Genomic DNA, 23,831 nt, shown 5'->3' with positions numbered 1-23,831 from the left:
GCTGGCATCCTAGGGCAGTGGTCGGAAGAATAAGTTCAAACAAACGTCTGAAACCAGTGCCTGCTGAAACCTGCCTTGGTGGTGCAGTGGGCGTTCACTACTGTTCCCGAGGATGCGAGATCGAATCTCAGGCGATGTGGCCGCTTCTCGATGGAGGCGAAAAGCAAGCTTGCGCCCGTGCACTGTGTCAGTGCGCGTTAAACTCCAGGTGGCCGAAATTTCCTGAGCCCTCCACTACGGTATCCCTCATCGCCCGAATCGCTTTGGGACGCTAAACCCATAAACAAAACCAAACCAAGCGTTTGAAGATTGGTCGATTGTTGGCTGAGAAGCAGAAAGGTGGCATGGTTATTAGCAGTGCATGTAGAAATAAAGCACTAAATAGTTGACTATAATTTATCGCAACGTTCAAAATATATATATATATATAAGAAATCTGAGCATTAATTGTGGCATATCTGCCATTACTTCGTCTCAAAGGGGACGTTTTTTTAGCCAATTTGGTGGTGAAGTAATGCCGAAAGTTGGGCGAGTTGGTTAACATTCATGATGGAAAATAGCGAACTTTTTTATTACGCCCAAAAATAGGGGACCATGCAGTTTGGAAACTCCCCTTCAAAAATTTGTGACTGACTGGCACACAATGTAGTTTATGTTGCAAGGAGTGTCAATGAACAAGATCATATTGGCATTGGATTCTTTGGGTCTTCAAATACAAATTGCATCTAACTACTTTTTGGTTTTTGTCTATATTGGAAGCGCGGTCAGTGCGTCCATAAATTTATCGAACAAAATCATGCATGGTGCACGGCGCGTCATTTAGCTCGACATTAGTACGCACTTTTCGGATGCCTATGAATTGTCGCGTCATCTAGAAGCGGTCACCAGAAGCTTTCTGCTATTTCTATCATTACCAATTCTGGAAATCACTTTTTTTTCTCCTTTTTCATCTAATTACCTCTACGGCTGTTATGTTTAAGAATTTTTGCTACTGCAACTCTTGAGCATAATTTATTTACCCGGTGATTGTGCATTTGTAAACAACCAGAAAGTTTGCAACTCAGTTTCCTTTAATGGCCGCAGGCACCGCTACCGCCGCTACTACCGTATACACACACCTCAATTTAACCAATCAAAACCACCGTTTTTTATACGGTCACATGACACATACGATCACATGACCAAACCATATAAATAGCGCTGTAAACCGCAGAGAAAACGTTTTCAGTAACAGTTTCGACATGCCATAGTATTGTTAAGGTGACATGAGTACCGTGTGAGCGGCCGAATAATGTAAGTTCTTCGACTTTTAGTAGTATAGTATAGGCCCGCGAGGCATGGATGCGACTGTACATCCAGAGTTAATCGACGGTTGTAATTTATTTATTGCACCAGGAAATATTTATAAAGTAAAATTACAGTAATGTATACAGTTCGAAAAATGAATGCCTTTTGCACGAGGGCACGTGGAGCTGGTTTTACACTACTGATTTCATCTCCAAGGAATCCAATTGCATCGCCAGAGTTATTTTACGATTGTAGTTTCTTTGATGCAGAAATGAATTTTAATAAGACGCTCAATTTTACATCTGCAGTATTTCGGACAGAAGGTAAGAATCTCTCAAACTAATATTTGCCGTATCCGGCTAGCACATAGCACTCGAGGCCTAAGCCTAACTGAGCCCTCTAGATCTGTGAAACTGAATGGAATGTTATCAGCGGAATTTGAATTCGTGACTTAGAATTTTCGTAGTGCGCATTTCACAGACCCTCAAATATATCGAAGCGGTCAATCAGATTGCCGCGATATTTTTCTCCCACCCCCGCTTTGCGAAGCCGTGGTCACAGCACGCTTCGAAGGTTTAAAAGGTGTAGCCTAGGCTTAGCGTCGCCAGCAGCTGCGGTCTGCTGTGTGTTCCTCCCTAAACGGCGCCAACGTCCCGAATAACGTGATGAATTTTCAAATAGCACGTGAGAAATGAAGTTTTGCTATGAACCAGCTATACCTGTCGTACATGGCTTAGACGCAAAAGCATGCGCGTAGTAACGGTGAAGAGGCTCTGGTCAACGACAACGTACGGTACCCGAGTTCGCCAAGGAAACGGCTGCGCGTAATTCACGTACAAAACATCTAAAAGTTAAACATGCCGCGTATCGCGCCAGCCGCTGCAGTTACGTTGCAAGCAGTTACAAGCCGACCGCATTCGTTCATCTCGTATTAATAAGGTGATTTTCAAATCAAGCATCGAAATTAAATGTTGATGAACGAACCTCGATGCGTGTGCACCTCCGGCAGATAGAGCAAAACGCGCACATCTTTTACTGATCATGATTAAAGCCAGCATACATATCATGCCGCATGCACGTGACGCGGTATGAAGTAAGCGTTGCCTTTTCTTTGCCGAACTCTGGCAGCTTCTCACTGAAGATCGGAATAACGTTTCGACTCTGCAGTTTCTCGCAGCACGCAATCCGTCGTCTGCTTAATTTTTCCTTCCTCCATGGTCTCTTTCCAAGTGGCAGTTCCGTATTTTACTAATAGTGCAAATTTTGAGGTCTACAGTGTTAGCAATAAAATAGTAGGCGAATTTGCCTTCTTATGCTGCCCTAAACAATGCATTGTGACAAAAAAGGTTCGTAGATTGCGAGAGTTACGCAGTAAACACGGTGAACGCGGTAAACAGCATTGGCAGCAACCGCAACAACATGGCAGCGCCCAGGGCAAGGCCAAGGCTGCAGTGGCTGCCAAGGCGTTCATGGTGCACGGGGCGGCATTTCGCTCGACTTCACGTTCACTCTTCGCAAATGATTGTTCTAAAAGCGATATAGTTCCTCAATTATCCATCGGGCCAAAGGAAGACGAACACTTCATTGCCATGCCATCGAATGAAGAATGTGGACATGCGAGCAGATGCTGAAGCATACCGAAGCCCATTTCACTTGTCGGAATTATGCAGTGTTCAGGTATTTTTTGTTCATTCAATCTACCCGACTCTGAAATCATGAAAGGTCGTTTATTATTTTGTTTGTAGTTTGCCGCGGGCACACGGCCATACAGCGACACAAGATTCCTCTGAAAAAGATTGGAGTCGCTCAGCTGTTTCCATGATATTTTTACTCATTTCTATTCCTTAAACATGCATGACCGACTCGCCCAACAACGTGCACTCAAACATTCGAAATCGTTGTCGCTGATTTTCCATGCCTCATTTCGACAATTCTCCCATTATATAGAGCGCGGTGGTGAATGTGATATTTGACGCCGTTGAGTGCACGTTGATTTGTATGCTTAGCGCCTCTGCAGAGTTATTCGGACCTTTGCTGGCTTGAGTTTCCCAACTCAAGAGATCCGTATTAGCTTCCTCTTAATGTGTCCACGGGATCATCCAGAAAAGTGTCGTTACTCTAGCCACGGCAGTGTTTTCGCTTTGTAACTTAGAACACCACTTTTATCTGTATCAGCCGGGTGTAAAATTTTTGCCATAATTCGCCTCCCAGCCTCGCTGAAAAAAAAAAAAAAAAGGCTGATGTATGTAATTTTACCTTACATTCCGGTGAACTCAAGCAAAACGATTTTTGCCAAGCTAGCCCTGAATCAATGTGTTTTTTTTTTTCTTTTTTCTTTTTTTTTTTTTTTTTTTTTTTTTTTTTTTTTGCTGAGAACGTTAAGACTACATTTACTTTTGCTATTCTACACTTCGCATTTTTCATTTCTTATATGCCTTGTCTGATCTGAAAACCTGTAATTTCTATTGTTTTCTATCGCCTGCTTCCTTATTTATTCTGTGGTGCTTCATTATTATTTCATGTTATATCTACCCTGTTTCTTGTACCATTGCTTATTCATGATGTTGCTTATACATGTTTCTAACCCTCTCACCACTATGTAAAACCCTCAAAGGAGAACCTTTAGGGGTATGTGGAATAAATAAATGAATATTGTGAGTGATAAAATTATCCACATGGAGTGCACCGAACCAGTGCCACCTGAACCAAATGCCTACAGCATTGTTTTTTTCCCCACCGTAGAGTGCACCTCTGCCATGGGCTGGTGCTGTCACATCGCCTTGTAGCAGGTGATGTGCGGGCAGTACAGAACATTCTTCCAGCTGCCATTGCAGCAAAAAAAAAAAGAGCCTAGTGGTGTGCTGTTTTTGATATTGATGGCGTGGTGTTCTGTGTGACCATGTAACTAATGATGCATCAACATCTGCAGTAGCTGAAGCATGTAGTGAACAAAATGTGTTGCTGTTGTATTCCGTTTTGAATGTTCTGTCAGCTGTTTCGCTTTGTAAAATTTATTCTGACTTAGACCCAAGAAATTTGTTTTTTGTAAATCAAAGGAAAAAAGGGCTGGTTGTCGGACATGGAATTAAATTGTTCTGTAGCTGGCAGCTGAAATTTCCAACGAAATGACTTTCGTGTAGGCTCCATCAGTGTTAAGTTAGCCTTTTTTCATACTAAACTTAGCCAGTTGTTGCAATGTTTAGCAAGCAAGATTTGCGTATTGCATTAGGTGGGATTTTTAGCGGTTTTTAGGTTCTGTTGGCTTTTTTATTGCCGGTTTTCGTGGCACTACACTTTGTTTGGAATATCATTGTATGAATGCTTTTCAACGGGAACATTATTAGCTGTGTTAACCACAGAAAAAGAGAACAGGTGCATTTTTCATGCTACCCTCTGGCAAAAGTTCATAATGACCTTAAATACCAGAGACTGCTCTCCAAGGCCTTTACTTGACAAACGTCTCTCACAAAGCTCCACTGCAAGGTTGTAGTAGACGTGAGCTTTGCGGACTTCTGAGATTATGCTCAGCCTGCAGAATGTACATCTCTCCATGCAGGCAGTATATCATGTCCTCTGCTTCCATCCATTGCATGCCATGCAGCCCTTTCCCATTGCTCACCTAGCTACACTTGAGAGCTCGGGCCGAATTACATTACAGTCGACTCATAGAAACTGTCACAAATTGTTTGTTTATTGCGTAAAGTGCTTAGACCATTAAGGGCAGAGTTTGAGTTTGAAGCAACTGTATTGATTTCAGAACTATTGTATGGCTTGCACTTGTTCAACTGTGTACAAAAAACAAACAGCTAGAAAGCAACTTTTGCCATTTGTTCTTATGATTGTGCTACCTTGTATTTCATGCTTTTCTTTGAATTTTTCTTCGGAAGACCTTAACTTGAAAACAGTTAAGCATGATCAACCGGATATCCAGCATAAACAAGAATTGAGGTGCTTGCAAAAAGATTCATCATTTGCGACCTTTTGGGGAGTCGCTTCAGTTCCCATTGGATGTACAGTCGTGCCTCGTTAATATGGACACTTTGGTTTCCGACCAAAGCTGTCCATAAAGCGAGTCATCCATATTAACGAGTCATGAATAAAAAAAGGATTTTATTGAGAAAAAAGAATTGTAATTAACGACTGCTTTTGTACATAACGATGTGCACTGGACTCAAAATTTCACAGAACACCGGCAATTTTGAGCGCATTATCCTTGTCATTGTTGTCTTCGAAAAGTTGTAGTGCAATCTAAAGCGACTCGCTTATCATGACCCCGTGAGGTTGGGCCTCACTGGCCGATGAATCAGCGTCTGATTCTCTACTCACCGCCACTTCCAAAATGGCCTCTTCACTGAGCAAAGTAGCCGCTAAGTAGCTGCTTGAGATTCTCCTGAGGCAAGGAAACATCCGTTGATACTAGTCCCTTGCAGCTTGGATTGACTGAGATGGCTTTTGCCGCTTGTATTCACAAATTGCTTCGCACCTATGTTCAGCTCTGTTCTTTTGCATTTAACTCCCGCCATGCCAAAAGCCAGACTCAAGTTGAGGGTTACAGGCTCCTGATGTTGTGCACGCTTTTGCCTAGTTAACCTTTCTGCCTTTCCGTTCTTCTGATTCTTTCTTTTTGTACTGTTTCTGTAAGGAAGCAAGGGAGTCGAGTTGGCAAGCTGGTATGCAGAGGGCTATCGAACATCCCATCTTCTTGGCGCCATTTTATGTGTTCCCATAAACAAACACTGCAAGTTGAAGTGCAGTTTAGAACGACGGCTAGCCGACAACGAAGAGCTCAGACCTTGTCAAGGCCGTATCGTTGACTCAAAGCGAAGCCGACATGCGGACCGTTTAGTGTGCAGAGTTTGGCAGTTCGGCAGCGCAACAGGGACGAAAACCAGGAACATGAGAGGGAAGCACGTCCAGGACGGGACGCCCGGTCCCGGTTGCGTGTTTGTACGTCTCCTTTCTTTTGTCGCTCTACATTGTGAGTGTGTCTTAACTCTCACCGAAAAGCGTTAACGGCATCATGGAACTCACATTGGGCTTTGGGAAAGAAAAATTCAGTTCCCACCGCCACTGTAGGCACTTGTCTTTCTTCCTGTCATTTCTTTCTTAAGCTTTTACTGGCCTCTCTGTTCACGTTCAGCAGAATTTATTGCAACCACATGTTGCTGTTTTCCTGACTGCGGCGGCACTTCCGCTGCACCCAGAAATCTCCTGGTTCCCCCCTTTCGGGGTCGTTCTTACGCTGACCCTCTGTTTGCTGTGTACGTTCCTCTCTGCTCTTGCGCTCCCCCCCCCCCCCCCCCTCCAATGGTTCTGGCAGTTTACTTCCTAGACCGGGCAGAACGCATCTACAGGCTGTCTCGTTGCTTCCTCTACCCATTCCCTCCACATTTAATGGAAAGTGACATTCTGTTCAGAAGTGCCCATTCGGTCTAGCCAAAGGTGCATGAAGAACACTTGGAAGAGTTTGAGCATTTAAGGTTCCACAAAAGCTGGCACTAATCAGGTCAGAAAACAGGCATGCATCGTTTTTATGAAAAATAATGGCTTAACTAGGTAAGGCCAAAAAGAATTGGAATGTGCTGTTTGCATTGATGCTTACAACACTTGCTTTAATAGCAATAGAATGCAATTTTCCTTCTCTAAAATATAATATATTACTGTACACTTTGGTTCATTGCAAAAAAAAAAAAATCTATACCATGGCAAAATCATCACATCTTTCTTGGAGAGGGAAGTGTTAACTACCATCACTCCTTCTGTGAACTTTCAGTCAGCTTGTTCTGGCTCCACCTTTTTGTGTGCTGGCATTGGTGGTTAGCCAAGTTTGTTGGAGTTGTTCTCAATACTCTTCAGAGAGTAGGCATGTGCAAGTGTGGGCTCGAAAGTAATTTTTCCTTATCTAGAATTAGGATATTTAAGAATAAATATCAGGCCATATATACCAAAGCCTCGAGAGTGGCCATAGCCAACAAACTCGCGCTAAATGAAGTTGAAGACCCGTGACATCCTCTGGCGAATCTGTGCAAAGCATGATGCGAGAACGGAGCAATCGCCTCTCACGTCGGGTGCTAGCAAACATGTTGGCGGGCTGTGCCGCTGCTTTCTGCTGTCGTGCGCATTGTTGGTGCGTCCTTGCAAAATGCAGCAAGCACCAGACTGTTTTGATGGTTAGCTGCTAGTCTTTGTGCAATGGTTTTGTGACTTTTGAAGCGAAAGCTTCACTATGCCATGTAAAGCCAAGGTCTGTCTGTGTGGCACACATTGCTACAGCGGACACGCCAGAAGCATGATGTTCCGCCGCTCGCCTCTAGTGCACGTGTTTGCGCGAAGAGAAGGGCTGTTTTCACATTGCGTATGTTCGAGCCGCCATGGAGAGCTGCAGTGGGTGAACACCGGACTCTTCGTGTCGGTTGATTGGTCCATGGACTTAGAACGCAACACCGGACTGCAACATGATGCAACGGAACGGTGGGCGCAGTAGAATTAACAGCAGACAGCGGGAAGCAGCAGCGCAGCAATGACGCCGAGATTGCAGAGAAAAGTTGCCTGAGAACCGGCAGGATTGGACAGACCTGAGCACGGTGGCGCTCTGCTTTTCCAGGTGGCTTTGCTTGGCCGCTCGGTGGCATGGTGGAATTACTGGAAAGTCTATTGCAGTTGTATGCAACATGGAAAAAAAAAATTGAAGTTGGCTTAGCTCTGCTATGCCTGGATATACGTAGCGAATAGCAGTGACTACCTCAGGATCAGAAGTTAATTTTTCCAGTCTTCTGTGCCACTCGCCAGCAGCTGAACTCTCCTTGGCTTCCATGTGTCTAAGTTCACCGGCATTCTATAATTTGTTACAGAACAGGAAAGGCGCAGCATCTGTCACTCGCGGAAGGCAAGAAGCGCCGCCCGGCGGCGTTGGAGCGCACTCTTTCCCGCTTGGTCCTCATAGCTGACGGCAGATGAGTGACTTCACATCCTTGACGTCACCCTAATTGAGTGACTTAACTATTTTAGCATTTGGTAATTACTTTCAAATTCCCCTTCATGGATCACTGCCTTGTCGTGGCGGAGGGGCTTGCGAAACTCGATGAAGTCGTGAGCTCTGCTGTGTAGGGCCACCCAAGATAGACAGGTCACGGCAGAGAGTTCTGACAAAATGTGATTCACTGGAGAAGGTAATGGCAACCCACTCCAGTATTTCCTGCCAAGAAAACCCTATGGCCAGTCACAATACCATTAATGATATGGCGCCGGAAGATGAGCCCCCCAGGTTGGAAGGCGTCCCGCATGTTACTGGGGATGAACAAAGGGCGATTCCTAGTAGCTCCAGGACGAATGAAGCGGCTGGGCTAAAGCCAAAAGGACGCTCAGTTGTGGATGTGTCGGGAAGCGACCGGAAAGTCCGATGTTGCAAGGAGATATATCACATAGCAACATGGAATGTAAGATCTATGACGCAACGTAAACTGGATGTCGTCAAGCGAGAAATGGATAGATTGAACATTGATATCTTGGGTATCAGCGAGCTCAAGTGGACCGGAATGGGAGAATTTAACTCCGGCGACCATTATGTCTTTTTTTGTGGGCACAAATCCAAGAGAAGAAATGGGGTCGCTCTCGTAGTAAACAGAAGAATGGGCAAAGCAGTGCTAGGGTAAAACCCCAAAAACGACCGAATGATTTCACTTCGGATCGAAGGTCACCCTTTCAACATAACAGTTATCAAAGTCTATGCACCGACCACTGCTGCTGAAGAAGCCGACGTTGAGAGATTTTATGCGGACCTACAATGTCTTTTAGACCGCACCCCATCATCAGGTGTCGTTTTTCTCATAGGAGACTGGAATGCTAATGTCGGGAGTGAAGAAATATCCGGAATTGGTCTTGGCGAGCCAAATGAAGCTGGGCAGAGGCTAGTAGAGTTTTGTCAAGAAAACAACCTGACCATAGCGAATACTCATTTTCAACAGCACAAGAGGCGCCTGTACACATGGACTTCACCGGATGGTCTGTACAGGAATCGGATCGATTATATTCTTTGCCGGCAGAGATGGAGAAGCGCTATACAAGCAGTAAAAACAAGGCCTGGGGCTGATTGTGGCACCGATCATCAGCTTCTTGTTGCCAAAAGTAAGCTTCGATTAAGGAAAACGCAGAAAACTAGAAGGCTTTTCAGGTATGATCTGAATCAAATTCCATTAGAATATGCTGTGGAAGTGAGGAATCGATTTCAAGAATTAGATCTAGAAGACAAAGAGCCCGAAGAGATGTGGACTGATGTTCGTGATATAATACAAGAAGTTGCTACTAAGGTAGTTCCAAAGCAAAAGAAATGCAAGAAAGCAAACTGGTTATCTGAAGAGGCTTTGCAAATAGCTGAGGAAAGGAGGATGGCAAAAGTTACGGGGGAAAGAGAAAGATACAAGGTTCTCAATGTGGATTTTCAGAAAATAGCAAGGAGAGATAAGAATGCCTTCCTGAACATACAGTGCCAAGCAGTTGAGGACAACAGCCAATTAAGGAACACAAGAGCTCTGTATAAGACAATTAAAGATGTCAAAGGAAGCTTTTGTGCTAAGCTGGGCGTGATAAGGGACAAACAAGGCAAGGACCTCACTGAAGCCTCAGAGATAAAGAAGACGTGGCAGGAATACACAGAAGAACTGTACAAGAAGGACCCGAATATGCAAACCCAACATAAGACGGTTGTGATTACTGATCTCGAGCCGGGCATCCTGAAGAGTGAAGTTGAATGGGCCTTAGCCAGCCTTTCTAAGAACAAAGCTAGCGGAATTGATGGCATTCCAGCTGAGTTGCTTCAAAACCTCAACAATGACGCTGTTAACATTCTGCATACATTATGTCAGAAGATTTGGACAACCCTGCAGTGGCCACAGGATTGGAGGTCAGTTTACATCCCCATTCCAAAGAAAGCCAGTGTCAAAGATTGTTCAAACTACCGCACGATCGCGCTTATTTCGCATGCTAGCAAGGTGATGTTGAAAATCCTCCAAGGTAGGCTGCAGCAGTATATGGATCGGGAGCTTCAGGACGTGCAAGCTTGGTTTCGCAAGGTGCAGAGAAACTAGAGACCAAATTGATAACCTTCGCTGGATCATGGAAAAAGCAAGAGAGTTCCAGAAACCCATCTACTTCTGCTTTATTGATTATGCGAAAGCCTTTGACTGCGTAGATCTCAGCAGATTGTGGCAAGCTCTCCAAGAGATGGGAATTCCAATTCACCTCATCTGTCTCCTCAGGAACCTGTATGAAGGGCAAGAGGCCACAGTCAGAACTGGGCATGGTCTTACTGATTGGTTTCCGATCGAGAAAGGAGTGAGGCAAGGCTGCATACTGTCGCCCTGCCTATTTAACATATATGCAGAGTGCATCACGAGGAAGGCCTGCCTGGACGAGTCTTCAGCTGGAGTGACGATTGCTGGAAAACGTATCAACAACCTTAGATATGCGGATACCACTTTAATGGCAGAAAGTGAAGTGGAACTCAAGAGACTTCTGATGCGCGTACAAGAAGAGAGTGAGAAGTTTGGGCTTAAACTGAACATTAAAAAGACAAAGATCATGGCGTCTTGCCCTATCAAGTCCTGGAGCATCAATGGACAAGAAGTGGAAGCTGTGACAGATTTTCTGTTCTTGGGCTACAAGATTACCTCGGAAGGAGACTGCAGCCATGAAATTAGGAGACGCCTGCTTCTGGGAAAGAGAGCAATGGTTAGCCTTGACCGCCTAGTAAAGAGCAGGGACATTAGTCTGCCAACCAAGATCCGTATAACTCGTGCTACGGTCTTTCCAGTTGTGATGTATGGATGCGAGTGTTGGACTGTGAAAAAGGCTGACAGCCGAAGAATTGACGCGTTTGAATTGTGGTGCTGGCGAAGACTCTTGAGAGTTCCTTGGACTGCCAGAAGATCAAATCAGTCAATATTGTCGACCATAAACCCTGACTGCTCATTGGAGGGTCAAATTTTAAAGTTAAAGCTCAGCTACTTTGGTCATCTGATGAGAAGAGAGGAGTCGCTGGAGAAAGATTTGATGTTGGGAAAGGTTGAGGGTCGCCGGAGAAGGGGTAGGCAGCGAACGCGATGGTTAGATGGCATCCTCGAGGCACTGCAGATGAAGTTATGTGATGTTAGTAAGATAGTGAGAGACCGGAAAGTGTGGCGTGACATGGTCCATAGGGTCACGAAGAGTCGGACACGACTGAACTGAACTGAACTTTCAAATTGCGCGCCAATAGGAGTATCTGTCACTCGCAGCATCCCGCTATCATCCTTACGGTAGACAAGCGGAATTATGAAAAATCGAACCTCCAAGGGATGGAGGTTCGATTCTTGGATGGAGGCTAATTTTGTTTTTTAATAAGGAGGAGTCTCACACCTCTTAAGCGTTGTTAGGCAACGCCAGCACAGCTTGGCGAGGGGCTGCGCAGCTGGCCTTGGCTGTGACGTCATGGCTTACGGCATACGCGAAGCTCGGCTCTGACCCTCGTAGTGAAGCTTTTCGTTTCAAAAGTGACAACCATAAAATCCAATGCAAGAGGCATATTTCACTGTATTACTGTATTTGCCCACATACAGCTCCCAGAGGTAGCATTTAGCACTGAAACTACATTTGGGCAATGCTCATGACCTTTGTAGTATGCACCAGCAGAGCATTGTGCTGCAGACTTTTTGTAGAGAAAGTAGACGGGTCATGGAAGCATATTATGGCCTTTGCTAGGAGCTACATCTATGCAAGTAGCAAAATGTATGGGCTGGTAATCCCGGATGGCTGAAATTAACTTGTAATTTCAATATTGGTGTCAATGTGCAGCACATATGGGGAATGTTTGGTTTTCTCTAGCCATCTTTTTCAATTAAAAAGGCCTTTTAGCTGATAGTGCACCTGTTTATGATGTATGTCTAGAGTCTAGTATTACAGAGGAGTTTCTCTTCATTTTTGCAGGAAGGCCAGCAGAAGCTTGGAAAATGCCATGTTTCGCCTTTCAGAAAAGATTGAAACAGAATTGGAAAGAATATGGTTAGTAGCTTTTTTTTGCTCTGCATGCTATCAGCATTACCAGTTTTTAGAACCAAAATCCTCATTCCTTACCAAACACACCTAGGGTTCTGTCTTGAATTGTGATTAAATTTTTTCGCTAAAGTTATTGCAAATTCTATAAACCCTGAAGCTTAAAAGGCTTAAACAGGGAAAGGATGCGCTAAGCATGTCATAAGTGCCTAACATTATGCCAGGGTTTCAGCAAAGGTGAAATTTTCCAAAATGAAGTTTTTGGTTGCTTCTGCGATGCTATAGTGCCAATATTAGCAGGCATAAGAAAGGTGCTGAACAGTAAGCTAGGCAACAAATTTCTAATAGTTTGTTTACATTTTGCAGTTAGGCATGAAGTTGTAAAAAATTTGTTGCCACTCATTGATAGAAGCCATATCACATTCAATATTTCAAGAATGTGATTATCTTGTATGCTCAGGGTGTCTACCGACCGGGAATTGTCAGGGAATTTTAAGATGCCGGGAAAAGTCAGGGAATTGTCAGGGATATTTCTAAAAAGATTGCAGAGTCGGGGAAATTTCCCAATGCCCGCTCGCCCGCACGTACCAGTAACCGCAGGTGCTGCCAGGCGTAGCCATGAGACACTACGAGCGCAATGAAGTTGGCGCTTTAAAAGCGAAGTGCGGCTGTGACGGCGTGGCGGCGTGTTCGCACTGGCCTCCGAGATTCCCGTCGCGTCGGTGCGTGACACTGTACTAGATGGCGCGTGCCGCCACTCAAAGTATCATCATCACCTAATCCTTGTTTTTCATCTCTCCTCTCAGAGGCGCTTGCATAGCACTCCATTCGTTCGTAGTAGTTGCCGCTCTTGCGTTTCCCGACCAAGCACACTTGGTTCCGCGTGCACGCTACAATCTTTCCTACCACGTGCGTTTCGACCTTCAGTTTGAAAGTTCGTGTTGTGCTCCTGAAGTGCACATATCTGTTGAAGTGACGATGTCCCTGTCAAAGAAATGCTGCTTCAACCCCGACTGGACAAACCCGGAAATCTCCGCACATGCAAATTGGATTAGGCCTGTGCCAAATGACCCAAATAGGGCTCGCTGCACAATGCGTTTCAAGAAGTTCTTGAGCAACATGGGGAAAACGGCAGTTACTAACCATGCTGAGAGTAAGAAACATCAAGCTGCTATAAAATCTCAGCAAAGCGCTTCCCAGACACGGGGCTTCTCATTTTTCGACGCTATGACAAATAGCGGCTCGCCTTCCGCAGCCCCTAGGGCTTCGTTCGGAGGTAGCGCTAGTGCTTGTAGCGCTCCGGAGCTGCGTCCAGCCACCACCACGGAAGCACTTAGCCCCTCTGTGAAGACATCAGTGAGTAGCTTTCTACTGAAGAATGAAGTTACTAAGGCCGAGATCATGTGGTGCTTGAACACTGTAATGACCCATGGATCTTTTTGATCAGCGGCAGCCTCTGCCTCGCTGTTTCCGTTTATGTTCGCTACATGTGAGGTCGCCACTAAAATGCAGCTTGGAAAGGACAAAGTCGGATACACAATTTGTCATGGTATTGGTCCATACTTTCAAGAGAAGTTGCTGACAAACCTTTCTAGCCTTCCTTATTTAGTGGTTGCATTTGTTGAGTCGCTCAACAAAGTCACTCAGAAAGAACAGATGGATGTACTGATTAGGTACTGGGAACAAACTTATGCCACTGTGAAAACACGCTACCTAACTTCATGTTTCTTGGGGCACACCACCGCAGAAGATTTGGCTGTTGCTTTTAGGAAAGCCACAGAAGGTATTAATCAAACAAAGATACTACAAGTTTCAATGGACGGGCCAAATGTGAACTTGGAAGTTTCTGAGGTCCCTCAAACAAGAACTTAGACAATCGGACTCAACCCACCAACTTCTTGACATTGGAAGCTGTGGACTCCATGTTGTCAATGGTGCATTTAAAACAGGCCACTCTGCGACGCACTCGGATCTGGTAGCGTTTCTTTGTGGGAGCTATAATCTATTCAAGTATGTGCCAGCACGTCGTGCAGACTATATCCACTTCACAGGAAGTGCCCTGTTTCCATTGAAGTTCTGCCCGGTAAGGTGGCTTGAGAATAGCAAGGTGATTTCAAGAGTGCTTGCTATTATTCCGAACTTGGTGAAATTCGTGGAATGCTCTAAGCAGGCGAAAAAGGCGCCAGCGTGTGCTAGCTAAAGCATTGTTGAAAATGCAGTAGGGGACAAGATGCTGCCTGTTAAATTAGCATTTATGCTATCAATTGCTGAAGACCTGGAACCATTTTTGGCCGAATTTCAGACAGACAAGCCTAAGGTGCCCTTTCTAGCCCCTACACTGGATCGCCTGTTGCGGTCATTGCTCGCTAGAATCGTCCAGAAGGAAGTCCAAGCTGCCAACACGTCCACCAAGCTACTTAGGATTGACTTGGAGAAACCTGATAACATGATTGCTTCTACTACATTCAACATTGGGTTTGCTGCAAAAAATGAGCTTCGCAAGATCTCCACATCATCGCAGCTGGCTGTGCTCAGCTTCAAAAAAGACTGTATTGCATTCGTAAAGAAGTGTTCACAAAAAGTGATGGAAAGGTAACCTTTACAATACAAGTTGACCAGAGGAGCGAGTTGCTTGGATCCAGCTATCGCATTGTCTCCAGAGGTTGGTGCAAAGCAACTGTGCATTGCCCTGGAGGTGCTAACAGAGCACCAGTGGCTGACTGGTTTGGAAGCTGAGCGTACCCACCGTTCCTATGTTGAGGTATGCTCATTGAGCTCTGCACAGGTGGCATTGACTAACTTTGACAGAAACGAGCAGGGGCTAGACATGCTCTGGTTTGAATTGTGTTCACGCAACCATAAGGAGCTATTTTCCTTCATCAAGATCATTCTTAGCTTGTCCCATGGAAATGCAGTGTGGAACGAGGGTTCTCAGTCAACAAAGAGTGCCTTGTTGAAAACCTGAAAGAGGAGTTGCTAATTGCACAAAGAGTAGTGTATGACACAGTCTCGGCTATTGGAGGTGTGGACAAAGTCGAGGTCACAAACACAATGATGCAAATGGTCCGCAGTGCCAATGCCCGATGGAAGGAAGACCTGCAAAGAAAGAAGCAAGAGAGGTTGGACACATCGGATGCCGAAATGAACAGAGTGGCTGCTCTTGTAAAAGAACTTAAACTAAAGAGGCAAAAGGTCATCGATGATGCACAGTTGCAGGCTGCTTGTCTTGAGGAAGAAATTAATTCTCTAAAACAAGGTCCCTAAAATAGCTGACAAATGTTCTTTGACAGCAGATCGGTTGTTTTGTACACGTGAATAAAATATTTTGCATTGTGCATAATGTCTATCTATGCAATATATTCGTTTTAATGGCATTAGTCAAAACTATTTTTCAGGACTTCGGTCAGGGAATTTAATGGAAATAGTCAACGAAAACCTGGAAAAGTCAGGGAATTTAAAAAAAACACTTTGGTAGACACCATGATGCTATAATAGAGCAATTATTGCTGTGCACCCTTGTGAGAAAAATGCATTTTTAGTGGGTTGCAAAGCAATATCAGGTAATGTGTCACTGCATGGCATAACAAGCATTGTCTTGTGTGGCTTGGCAAGGTATGCCATGGAGTGACTTGGAGTGATGGACATCACTTTGCTGTGCACACTTTTTGGAATGTTGAAATGGAAATATGGTGCATGAAATTGGCAGGACACAGCGCTGAGAGAAGCCATGTTTCTGAAATTTTAAAAGTGACATGGCTAATATTAATGACCAGATACAAATTTTTGTTACATTCGAGCACCTAATTGCTTTGCGCACACTGTTGTGACAGTATGCGGACACTGTTCCAACTCTGATTTTTAGTCTGGTTGCTGTACCATCCAACACAGCCTTTATGTCCCACTCACATTGCGTACAGTGACCAATGCATGTTGCATGGTTTTTTTGTGTGGCCTGACCATGGTGGAACAGTTGAAGTGGAACAGCTGCATTCAAGCATTTTTAATGTTTTCTATGTCAATGTAGGGCATCGAAATTGGGTGATCTGCTTTGTCTTCACTATGACAAGGTATTAGTTCTCATAGAAAGTGGTTTTGAGCCTTCTACATGACACTAATGCGCTGTTCTGTGCTGTGCTCTTTTGCACTGGTTCGGTTGCATGCATATGTGGTCAGCATTAACATATGAACTCTGTCGCATGCATTCCACTATATTCAATGCTGTGGTTAGCATTAACATGAAAGCTGCCTCATGCATTCCACTTTATTCAATGCTGCCTTGAGTGTCCGCTTTAAGGGTTTTTATTTCATTACATGCCTGAACATCTCGCGTGAAGAGAGATGAGGCAAATGACGACAGGTAGAACAGCATGTCCTTGGATGAGTCTGTTAAGACTCTTTTCAACATCTAGAGTTCTCTTGGCAGTTAAGGGGGGACGCGGGGATCAGATCGCGAAAATCGCGTAAAAAATCTATTTTTGGAAACGACGCGTTTCGGTATCTACAACACCTAATCTATGTTATATCAAAATGGTTTGGCTGAAAACGCACTAAAAGTGCCTGAAATAAAGTAATTTGTCAGTGCACAGGGCGAAAAAGCAGCTTTAAATCGCGCAAAATCACCGTATCGTTCGAAAGCTCAGCATCTCGCCATGCCGTTTGTGGGAGTGCCTTTTTCTTCCTCAGTTTTTTTTTGTTTGCAGGTCCAGATATAACTATAACCGGTTATAACGATCACATTTTCAGGTTTTCTCAATATTGTTATAAGTGGACTGCACTGTAGTTCACAAATGGTGGAGTAAGGTGCAAGTACGATTCAGTGTTGGACGGAAAATGGGCTCATTCGATTCCATTGACAAAGAAAAGCCCTTTTCAACACTTACATTTGTGCAAATCCAGTGCGCGCTGTAATTATCATCTGTGCTTTGGAAATTGGGGGCTGTCTGTGTTGGATAATCCACAGCCCAAGGTAAAAATTCCACAACGAGGGAGAGATTTTCTTAGCGATTATTGACAGGAAACTCTTGTGAAGCATGTGACATGCACACACGGAAGACATTTAGGTTTCAGGGTTGCACCTTTCTAACGCTTCTGCATTTTCATGCGGGTGCTGCTAAAAGCCTGACCTCCAAATAGCATGGTTCAGCGTCAACAGCTAGTGAGATCAAACGTTGCCTCACATTTGCGCACGGCGATCACACGCATCAAAACATCTGTGTTCTGGATGCATGCCAAACAGTAAGTGAGCCTTTCATAATTTTTCACATGCACTGTGTCAAAAACACACCAGTATTCCCTGCAAGAAGCTGAAGTGTGGTCAACAACTGTATTGCACGTGCTAGCAGGGTGTGTTGTAATTATCATCTGTGCTGTGGAAATTCGAGGCTGTCTGTGTTGGATAATCCACAGCCCAAGGCAAGAATTCCGCAATGAGGGAGAGATTTTTTTGCCGATTATTGACAGGAAACTTTTGTGAAGCATGTGACATGCACACACGGAAGACATTTAGGTTTCAGGGTTGCACCTTACCACCACTTCTGCATTTTCATGCAGATGCTGCTAAAAGCCAGACCTCCAAATTTCATGGTTCAACGTCAACTGCTAGTGAGATCAAACGTTGCCTCACGTTTGCGCACGGCGATCACACGCATCAAAACCTCCGTGTTCTAAATGCATGCCAAACAGTAAGTGAGCCTTTCATAATTTTTCACATGCACTGTGTCAAAAACACACCAGTATTCCCTGCAAGAAGCCGAAGTGTGGTCAACAACTGTATTGCACGTGCTAGCAGGGTGTGTTGTAATTATCATCTGTGCTGTGGAAATTCGAGGCTGTCTGTGTTGGATAATCCACAGCCCAAGGCAAGAATTCCGCAATGAGGGAGAGATTTTTTTGCCGATTATTGACGGGAAACTTTTGTGAAGCATGTGACATGCACACACGGAAGACATTTAGGTTTCAGGGTTGCACCTTTCCACCACTTCTGCATTTTCATGCAGATGCTGCTAAAAGCCAGACCTCCAAATTGCATGGTTCAGCGTCAACTGCTAGTGAGATCAAATGTTGCCTCACGTTTGCGCACGGCGATCACGCGCATCAAAACATCCGTGTTCTAAATGCATGCCAAACAGTAAGTGAGCCTTTCATAATTTGTCACATGCACTGTGTCAAAAACACACCAGTATTCCCTGCAAGAAGCCGAAGTGTGGTCAACAACAGTATTATTGCACGTGCTAGCAGGGTGTGCTGTAATTATCATCTGTGCTGTGGAAATTCGAGGCTGTCTGTTGGATATTCCACAGCCCAAGGCAAGAATTCCGCAATGAGGGAGAGATTTTTTTGCCGATTATTGACAGGAAACTTTTGTGAAGCATGTGACATGCACACACGGAAGACATTTAGGTTTCAGGGTTGCACCTTACCACCACTTCTGCATTTTCATGCAGATGCTGCTAAAAGCCAGACCTCCAAATTTCATGGTTCAGCGTCAACTGCTAGTGAGATCAAACGTTGCCTCACGTTTGCGCACGGCGATCACACGCATCAAAACCTCCGTGTTCTAAATGCATGCCAAACAGTAAGTGAGCCTTTCATAATTTTTCACATGCACTGTGTCAAAAACACACCAGTATTCCCTGCAAGAAGCCGAAGTGTGGTCAACAACAGTATTATTGCACGTGCTAGCAGGGTGTGCTGTAATTATCATCTGTGCTGTGGAAATTCGAGGCTGTCTGTGTTGCATAATCCACAGCCCAAGGTAAAAATTCCGCAATGAGGGAGAGATTTTCTTAGCGATTATTGAGAGGAAACTCTTGTGAAGCATGTGACATGCACACACGGAAGACATTTAGGTTTCAGGGTTTCAGGAAAAAGCACCAAGGATACATACGAGCCGCGGACAGCCAGCAGAGCCTGACAAGTTTTGTTCGCAGTGACAGCGACCTCTGTGTGATTCGTGCAGAATGCCATTTCACAGCATTTTTAGTTGAACACAACATACTGCTCAGTAGTGATCACACTGGACCACTTTTCCGGAAAATGTTCCCCAAGTGCGAGGAAGCCAAACGCTGCGCCTGTGGACGGACGAAGACGACGGCAATTGTTCGTGAAATGGCCGCGAACGCAGAGATTCCTTTGCTGGATGCCCTAAAAAAGCAGGTATTTTCGATTGCTGTGGACGGAAGTAACAATAAGGATACGCAGCTTTACCCTATCGTTGCGACATACTTGTTAGAGACCAGTAGAGTTGAAAGCCGCCTCCTTTACCTCGGTACAATCCAAGGGGAAGCGACGGGTCAGAAAATTGGAAATCTGATTCTGGACCAAATGAAGTCCCGAAGTTTGCCTCTTGAAAACCTGTTGGCATTGTCTTCGGACAATGCCCATGTCATGATGGCAAAAAAAACAGCGTCTCGACTGTATTGAGGGAGGCCCAACCAGCTTTGATCGGGGTTGGTTGCCCATGCCACCTCATCAATTTTGCCGCCCCAAAAGGAGCTGCATGCCGGTGTCAATGCGATGCCTGACAGAGTTTGGCTGCGGGTGCTGTTTTAAAGGTCTAAGATGTCTGAATAGGAGTCTAGAAGCGTACGCAGCTGACGAGATTGGGCAGGGATCAAATCAGAGGGCATCATTGCCATGATCGCGTCAGTCTGAATGGGATCGTGGCCAGGCAGGGTCTTCAGAAGCTGGAGCATGGTCAGTGTCCAATGGGGCAACTTGGCAGGAGCCAAGAGGTAAAAACAGCCACGCATATGCCAGGTGGAAGCACTTGGGTCGAATAGCTGAAATTGATAATGGAAGTGACATGTTCCCCTTGATTGTACCGACGGTATGGGACAGTGCAACATTGTGCCTCAGCAATAGATGAGAATTAGGCACAACTAAGTAGTCAGCCTCTGGAATAGATGAGGTAGGATGCAAGGTAATGAATGAGGCGGCTAGGGAGGGCAGAGAAGTTTGGCCAGGCGATTACAGTTGGGCAGAAAAATGTAAAGGTTCAGGATCGTTGATTCGGAGATCTAGGTGCAGGACGTCTTGCGAGCAGTTCATCAAAGCAGTGTTCTGATAGGAAGTCGAGGCCGAGGATGAGGTCGCGGGCACAAGGGTTCAAAACAGTGAACTGCACCGGAAGGTCGTGGCCAGCAACACTAACACGAGCAGTGAAGAGTCCGTCAACACTAATCGTTCCGCCGTTCGTGATACGCACCTGAGACTGGGCCGGCGTGAGAACTTTATGTAAACGGCGACGAAGGTTTGCACTCATGACAGAGATATGCGCTCCATTGCCTACAAGCGCACGCACGGGGACTCCAGCCCTGGTCGTGGGTGCAGCATCACCTCCTGGAACTGCATCAGCTAGTTTTCCAAATCAGATCGGCCGTATGAGGCTGCGGGTATCGAAAACGACGGCCTTGTGGAGATGGAGAGCGGGAAGAAAGACGTGGTGCGGAGCTTGCGAAATTGTTGGGTGAATGATTGGTCAGACTGTGGTCGGGACGAAACACGACTGGGCATACCTGGACGGTAGTCATAGGCAAACTCGGGACGAGCAGTCAGAGACCATCTGTTGCAGCATTACGAGAAAAGTAGCCGACACAGCAACACTTCAAACATTTGGGGCGATCATCAGGCATCCGTCATTCTGTATTTCGATAGCGACAAAAGTATGGGGCTTGGCAACGGAAAACATTTGTGCTTGGTTGTCGGACACGGGGGTTTCTGATGGAACAAACAGCAGGAGAGAGGTCCAAAGTTTGCAAGTTCCTCTCGCACGATGGCCTGAATAAGGAAAAGGGGTGTCCGGGGACAGCGGTTGAGGCCCAGGCAGCAATGGCTGATGGCCTGTCATTGGACATGTCTTGGAATCCTCTCGGTGGCCATCATACTTGGCCAACACTATGCACCTTTAATAGGAAACAGCTTGGATACCACGCAGAATCCAGCTATACAGGAAAATCACCGGTCACTTAGCATGGCAACTGTTTGGCCACCATGCATGATGCCACAATTCACAGAATAGGTCACACACTCATGCTGTATATATGCTGCCAGGGCCTGTACACCAGTCTACAATCTTTTTTATTTAGTCGACCGTTTTGCACACATTCTTCTGACGCGCAGGCGCTAATCACTCCAATCTAGCCATGCTTGCTCGGGTTTGTGCGAGCGAAGCCGGCGAACAACATCGATGAAAAAAATAGCTCTTATAAAAAATTCAGTTATAGGTTAAAATCACCTTCATGTAAGCTAAAATGGCATTTAACTAAAACGTTTTATGCAGACTACACATTGTAACTTGTGAATGTGAAGTTACCCTAAAGAAGTTTGCTTTGAGAATTTGTTACATCCGCCTGGGCACGACACACAGTCTGTCACTTTGTCCCCACCACAGACATCGGTCAGTTGGTGCACGTGTGTCGCCTGCTGGAGCTGCCTATATGTATAAAGTAAGCCTAACATTTACACTTCGGGGTAGTTTTCGAAGCCAAACCTTGCTTATTTCGTGTATTCCTGGGCTGGTAGCGTTTGTAATTGCCACTTGGCTGGTATACAGATTGACATTCGAAATTGCTGATGCTCTAAAGAAAAACGTGGTTTTGGCGGGAACATAAACACTTTTGCACCACAAAGGCCTCATTCGGTTGAACCGCTCACTTTAAGCTTAGAGTTGAAATCTGGCCTACAGACGACATACATGGTGTGCGACGGGATATCTGTAATTTTCAGTTCAGATTTAGTCAATGTCTGCGCGTCGCCTGCATTGTCCGCTACAACGTTTTGCGTCACCGATATTGCAAGCTGCGTGCCAGGTTCTGATCAAATTAATACAGTGCATCATATGAACATGACATTGAAGGTTGTTATCTGTGCTCTGAATTTCAGCACGAATAAACGAGTGGTTCGACTGAGGCATATAGCACATGGCGCCATGTATTTGGCACTGCAACTATTGACCGCCGGTAGGCACTAGCAGGTCATGGGTAATGGTAATATAAAAAAAAGCCTTAAAAAAATTTCGTGTGATTGCAAAAATAATGTGCACTGCGCTCACGTGATGCCCAACTATGCCGCCGGCCGTTTTGTTAGCTTTTTTTCTTTAGTAATTTGTTTTGCAGTGTCTTCTAAAAGATGCAGTCATTATCAATTGGTTTCAGTGTTCATAGTGCTTCATTTTTTTACTTTTGCATGTGTTCTGTTTTGTAGGTGCAGCACGCAGGCTTTTTGATATGACGAAGCATGCGACGCAGATGCTGCCAAAAGATTTGTTTGTACGCAATCAGGACGGGGCCCCACCATCAACAAGTGCATGAACTATGCAACTAGCGCTGATTGAACCGGTTGGCTGAAATAAAAAAATGCACAGAATCAGTGTACTACATGAGTATCGTGTATTTTGCAGTATTCATCTGCTATATACCAAACAATGTTCCTGTTGGACTTGCAGATATTCAACCTTATCAATTGTAAAACTGCACAAAGCCATTAATTATGCCTTCCATTAAGCAGCCAGCAAGCAAGTTAGCTTGCATCACATATATGGAAAACTTGCATGAATTCTTTGGAAGCCTGTTCCAAGAATACAGCCGCCCTGATTTTTAACAATATAGCGAGAGCATCGACCAAACTGCTGGTCAGCACCTTATAATGGCGATAAGCGTGCAACACTGCGAGAGTTCGTGCATGCGCAAGAATGTAGAACGTCGCAAACAGATATTGTGGCAGGGCGTGTGTCTTTGTGATCCTAACAGCGTAGCAGAAGACGCTCTCTCTTCGTGCGCGTGCGCGAACTCTCGCCGTGTTGCACGCTTAGCGCCGTTATAAGGCGCTGAGTAGCAGTTTGGTCGACGCTCGCGCTATATTGTTAAAAATCAGGTTGGCTGTACCTAGCATGTTTCTTTGCAGGAAGCTTGCATCATCGCTATCAACTGCTTATTACTGCATTTTCACATCAGCTTGTCAAGCGGCCATATTGTGCATTTTCAGACCTCATAGAAGGTATCGGTATATATTTGATATATCCGACATATATCTGATATATCCCCAAACCAGTACAGGTGTAAATTGCTTGATAAGGTTACAGGAGGGTGGAAGCAACTGGTTGTTGCTGAAAACAGGTGCTAGGAATATGCTAAAATAAACATTGGCCAACATGATTGGCATACAATAAAAAAACTGCTTGGATTCAACATGTCCACAGGTAGGTGTTAGCATGGTATGACCTTACCATTATTGTCCATGCTTCGCATTTCTTAGCATGGCCAATGGTACGCTTGTCAGCACATCGAAGCACAAATATTGACTGATGTCCAGCATTGTGCCAATTATGGAAGCATTGGCCATTGATGATATACCATGCCTGGTCCAATAAAATTCTGCTACTTAGGGGGTGGATCAGGTGCACAGGCCTCCATTTTGTGGAGAACGATCCTGGTGACTGTGTCAGTGATATTAAGAAGCGAAGGGGAAGGTGAGCTAAATGTTGGCTGCTGCATAACGCACGAAGATGTGGCCATATTCAG

The 23,831-nt window shown here is 45.1% G+C and overlaps 1 long non-coding RNA gene and 1 pseudogene across 3 annotated transcripts; both read left to right on the top strand.

Moving 5' to 3' along the window:
• Nucleotides 1-1,190: 1,190 nt before the first annotated feature.
• Nucleotides 1,191-22,695, top strand: LOC146182893 (uncharacterized). Of its 3 annotated transcripts, XR_014708683.1 has the most exons (7): nt 1,224-1,293; nt 2,714-2,964; nt 12,247-12,321; nt 17,863-17,993; nt 18,309-18,439; nt 18,756-18,886; nt 22,516-22,695. It is a non-coding gene; the product is annotated as an uncharacterized LOC146182893 (long non-coding RNA). The 3 variants fall into 3 exon arrangements; XR_014708682.1 differs by lacking the exon at nt 2,714-2,964 and having other exon boundaries at nt 1,191-1,293; XR_014708681.1 differs by lacking the exons at nt 2,714-2,964; nt 18,309-18,439 and having other exon boundaries at nt 1,191-1,293.
• Nucleotides 12,332-15,578, top strand: LOC146182894 (uncharacterized; annotated as a pseudogene).
• Nucleotides 22,696-23,831: the final 1,136 nt, after the last annotated feature.

The sequence above is a fragment of the Amblyomma maculatum genome, chromosome 7, assembly GCF_055883805.1.
Source record: "Amblyomma maculatum isolate TAMU_Amacu chromosome 7, ASM5588380v1, whole genome shotgun sequence".
In the NCBI taxonomy this organism is placed as follows: domain Eukaryota; kingdom Metazoa; phylum Arthropoda; class Arachnida; order Ixodida; family Ixodidae; genus Amblyomma; species Amblyomma maculatum.
This window is presented reverse-complemented; position numbering and strand designations above follow the sequence as displayed.